At 47.2% G+C, this 5,408-nt stretch overlaps 1 pseudogene; it reads left to right on the top strand.

The window, feature by feature from the left end:
- The first annotated feature begins 3,173 nt into the window (after positions 1–3,173).
- The window catches only part of LOC102767737, a 3,200-nt pseudogene continuing 965 nt past the window's right edge, over positions 3,174–5,408 (top strand).

The raw sequence follows: 5,408 nt of genomic DNA, 5'->3' as shown, positions 1-5,408 counted from the left end.
GTGACAGGCATGTGGAGTCCTCACACTTGAACTTAGAAGAAGTCCAAGTTGGCCCTCACTTGTACCCATCCTCAGTCCACTGCCCCTCTGCATTTGCTCCCTGCGTGTCACTGTTGTCTGACACGGCCCCAAGCAGGATATCACATACTTCCCAGTTTTATGTAGAAGCTGGATTCAGAAAATGTGCAAAGCATTGCTTTGAGAACTAGCATCTTGTCATCCACGCAGGGCCTGTGATTTTGCATTCACGCAGCATGTAGGAGGAAAGCCCTGTGCACTCCAGATACATCTCCCAAGTATGCCAACGTGCCTCCCCTTGATCCTGGCTTCCCTGTGAACGAACAGGCCAGTGAGACGCAGAGTCTTGAACTCAGCCCAGACTGCTGGCTGAGACCCGCCTAGACTAATTTACAGTCACCACCCGACTCCATGCCTATACCTTTCAGCTAACAAGGGCTTAGCTCACTGCACTTCAATGAGCTAAATTGCTTTTCTAACAGCAATTATAAAAGTGCTAATAAAAAGCTGAAGGTTTAGAGAATCGATGTACTTCTTCTTTGAAATCATATCGAATTTTTCTCATTAAATTTTAATGTGCCACAAATGAAGAAATTGCTTCCTTTCAGAGCAGTAAGATACATTTTTGCACATTCTATGCCTTCTTCTAAGAAACAGCACTTTCATCTTTCTATTGAATGGACACAGAGAAGAAAATCATATTATGAATAGTTAGAGGGAACACTTTGCTATAGGTGGAATTTAGGATTAAAAAGACACAATCTATATAATAAAAGGCTAAGTGACCGTTACAGTGGAACAACCAGTCACTTAATGCGCACTGACCACCGGGGGGCAGATGCTCAATGCAGGAGCTGCCCCTGGTGGTGAGTGTGCTCCAACAGGGGAGCACTGCTCAGCCAGAAGCCAGGCTCATGGCTGGCAAGCACAGTGGCAGTGGCAGGAGCCTTTCCTGCCTCCACAGCAGCACTAAGGAGCAGCGAGCCAAGCAGTAAGGAGCAGCGAGCAGGCGGGTGGTAAGGAGCAAGGACTCCCGGACTGCAAGAGGGCACAAGCCACGCTGAGGGACCCTCCCTCTACAGTGCATCTGTGCACCAGGCCTCTAGGTCACTATAATTAAGTAAACATCAGAGGGGAAATCATCAATAAGGCCAATTTGCCTATAAACACACACATACATTGATCCCAATTTACACTAATAAAAGAGAAACATGCAAATTAACTATCACTCTGTCACTCTGCCACTCCGCTACACCCACCAGCCAATCAGAGCGAGTATGCAAATTAACCCAACAAAGATGGCGGTTAATTTGCATACACAGGTGCAGAGCAAAGACTGCAGATGACTGAAGATGGCAGCAGCCACGGAGCTGGAGTGAGTAGGAGGCTTGGGTTGCTCCTGGCGATGGAGGAAGCCAAGCTTCCAGCCTGCCCTGGGCTCCGCTCAAGGAGGGCCTGGGGACCTGCACTCTGCTCAAGGAGGGGCTGGGGGCCTGGGTCGCCCCAGGTGACCCAGGCTTCCAGCCAGCCCTGGCCTCCACTTGAGGAGCTGGAAAAAAAGGAAAGAGGAGCTGGGAGCAGCCGGAGCGGAGAAGCTAAGCCTCGCTGCTGCGGCCGAACCAAAGGCCTGGGTCCTGGGTGCCAGAGGAAAACCGGCACCTGCAGCCAGGGGAAGGAAGGCCTGTTGCATGAATCTTTGTGCAACGGGCCACTAGTAATCCTATACAATTAATAGACCAACTGTAGAATATGAGCATGAATCCATGAGTTTTCATTTCATTGTAACTGAAGTCCTTAGCTCTCCTGCCTCTGATTTTAGGATTTGTTGTTCACATCACATGTGGAATGGATCCCTATTTAATATCTGTGAACATACCACACATTTTGTCAATTAGGGTTGTTCTTGTGCAATAAACATGACAAACTTAGAGAAGCCCACTAGATATAACATTTATCTGCAATTAATAATGTATGCTGTAAATAATGGTTCTACTTGGAAGCTGTTGCCAGATCAAGTGATTGGGCACTCTGTGAGGTGATAATAGACTTAGAAAAGAAATTGATTAATAGACAACTGTGCCACATTGGCCGGGTGGCACAGTTGGTTGGAGTGTCATCCCCTGTGCCAAAAGATTATAAGTTTGACTCCTGGTCAGGGCACATACCCAGGTTGTGGGTTTAATCCACAGTAGGGGCATGTATGGGAGGCAACCAATCGATGTTTCTCTCACACATCAATATTTCTCTCTCTCTCTCTCTCTCTCTCTCTCTCTCTCTTTCTCTCTCTCTCTTATTCTCACTCTAAAATCAATAGAAAACATATCTTCAGGTGAGAATAAAAATAAAGTAAAGGAAGTACTTCAGTCAGACTTCAGTAATTTAGTCCAAGAATGTAGATTTCTGATGATCTCGCTAATATTACATTTGAGCTCAAAGAATTTAAGGCCACAGTTTCACTCCTTTGGGTACTCACTGAGCTACTTAGAATAACCCTGATAACAATAATCCAATATTTATGGAGCCCTTACTATGTGACATGCCCTGTGTGAAGAGCTCATCATTTACACCTCACAGCAACCTATGAAATACATGTTCATGTCATCACTGAGCTTAGCAAGGTTAAATAAGCCATCCAAAATGACATAACTAACTGGTAAATGGCAGAGCCTAGATTTAAAGGAAAGTATGAGACTCGTGAGCCTAAGTAATTGACTGCTAAGCACCCCTGCTTTTTTCTCCCAAATAAAAATCGCAGCTGTACAAAATTTGCTTACATAGGCAGAAGCTTCACAGATCCTGATTTACTAACTTCTGCCATAGAAGAATGGTAAGTACCCATCAGTTTCCAAAAATAACAGCAGTACCACCAAGGTTTTGAGTAGAGCCAAATAGCAGATAAGATGAAACTGAGGGTTCTACTGGGGTCTATGGTAGGCCGTCTCTAAAAACAGCCGCCATCAATGCCTTTCTTACTTGTAAATATGTGCTACCCCAGGTTGAGAGGTAGAGTTGATTTCACCTCCCTTGTAAAGAGCCCTTCCTTGTAATTGGGTACCAATGGGATACAGTGGAAGTGACCTTCTCAGTCCTGGCCTTCAGCGGACAGGCACCTTCCACCTACATCACCTGGAATATAGTCATGTTATGAGAAAGCCATGTCCCCGAGAGCAGCCACAGGGGAAGAAGCAAGCACCAATGAGCAGTCCACAGCCAGCACCAATGGGCACTCCTGTGAGGGACCCACCTTGAGAGTCCAGCCCCGGAGGGCCCTGAGAGGACTCCAGTGCCGGTCAATGGCATGTGAAGAGAAAGAGAAACCCAGTGAAGCCCAGACAACATAGTCTTGAAAAATAATTAAATGGCTGTTGTTTTAAGCCACTGGATATGTTTATTTTGCATTAAAAGATAACTGAGAGCGGAACCAGAGCAGGGCTCGGTTGTGACTGCTGCCCCTGGCCCTCCAAGGATCGCGTGGCTGCAGAAGGACCGTCTGGAGGTGGGTGGGCGCGGGTCTTCCTCCCACCCACCCACCCACCCCCTCGCGCTCCTCCAGAATCACGTCTACAGTCCCCGCCGCTTCCTCCTCCTTCTCCTTTTCGGCCAGTGACATGATCAGAAACCCCCTCCCAAGTCCTCAACTTTGAAGAAATCTACTATAAGGAGATCGAGGTGGAAGAGGTTGTTGGAAGAGGAGCCTTTGGAGTAGTTTGCTAAGCTAAATGGAGAGCAAAAAATGTTCCTAATAAACTAGTAGAAAGTGAGTCTGAGAGGCAAGCTTTTATTGTAGAGCTTCGGCAGTTATGCCGTGTGAACCATCCACATATTGTAAAGCGATATGGAGCCTGTTTGAATCCAGCGTGTCTTGTGCTGGAATATGCTGAAGGGGGCTCTTTATGTCATGTGCCGCCTGGTGCTGAACCACTGCCATACTACATGCTGCCCATGCTGTGAGCTGGTGGTGATAGTCTTCCCAAGGAGTGGCTTATCTTCACAGCATGCAGCCCAAAGCTCCCATTCACAGGGACCTGAACCCACCAAACCGTCTGCTGGTCGCAGGGGGGACAGTTTTAAAAATCTGTGATTTTGGTACAGCCTGTGACATTCAGACACACATGACCAATAACAAGGGGAGTGCTGCCTGGATGGCACCTGAAGACTTTGAAGGTAGCAATTACAGTGAAAAATGGTACGTCCACAGGTGGGGTATTACCGTTTGGGAAGTGATAACATGTGGGAAACTGATGAGATTGGTGGCCCAGCTTTCCGTATCATGTGGGATGTTCCTAATGGTACTCCACCACCACTGATCAAAAATTTACGTAAGCCCGTTGAGAGCCTGATGACTCGCTGTTGGTCTAAGATCCTTCTCTATGCTCTTCCATGGAGGAGATCGTGAAAATAATGGCTCACTTCATGCGGCACTTTGCAGGAGCGGATGAGCCCCTGCAGTGCCCCTGTCTGTACTCAGATGAGGGACAGAGCACCTTGGCCACCAGTACAGGCTCATTCACACATATTGCTTCTACAAATACCAGTAATAAAAGTGACACTAATATGGAGCAAGTTCCTTCCACAAATGATACTATTAAACGCTTAGAATCAAAATTATTGAAAAATCAGGCAAAGCAAGAGAGTGAATCTGGCCGTTCTGCTTCCATGGGAACAGTGTAGAGAGCTTGTCCCCAACCTCCGAGGGCAAGAGGATGAGTGCTGACACGTCTGAAATAGAAGCCAGGGTGCTGCAACCATAGCCTGTCCCAAGCCTAAAGGGGGCCATCAGAAAACTGCTTCAGCTGGCAACATTCTGGAGGTCCCTGAGAGCATCCTCTCAGACAACGGACAGCCAAGGCGTAGATCCATCCAAGACTCGATGGTTACTGGGACAGAACCTCGTCAGGTGAGTAGTAGGTCATCCAGTCCTAGCATCAGAATGATCACGACTACCTCAGGACCAACCGCAGAAAAGTCGGCTCGAAGTCATCCATGGGCTCCTGATAAAAACCACACAGTCATCTCAATGGATGTAGAAAAAGCATTTGACAAAGTTGAACGTTAATTCAGTGCCCCTGTCTGTACTCAGATGAGGGACAGAGCACCTTGGCCACCAGTACAGGCTCATTCACACATATTGCTTCTACAAATACCAGTAATAAAAGTGACACTAATATGGAGCAGGTTCCTTCCACAAATGATACTATTAAACGCTTAGAATCAAAATTATTGAAAAATCAGGCAAAGCAAGAGAGTGAATCTGGCCGTTCTGCTTCCATGGGAACAGTGTAGAGAGCTTGTCCCCAACCTCCGAGGGCAAGAGGATGAGTGCTGACACGTCTGAAATAGAAGCCAGGGTGCTGCAACCATAGCCTGTCCCAAGCCTAAAGGGCCATCAG

Source organism: Myotis davidii, unplaced genomic scaffold (assembly GCF_000327345.1).
Source record: "Myotis davidii unplaced genomic scaffold, ASM32734v1 scaffold11, whole genome shotgun sequence".
Lineage (NCBI taxonomy): Eukaryota > Metazoa > Chordata > Mammalia > Chiroptera > Vespertilionidae > Myotis > Myotis davidii.
The sequence above is the reverse complement of the archived record's forward strand: the minus strand, read 5'-3'. Positions and strand labels throughout refer to the sequence as shown.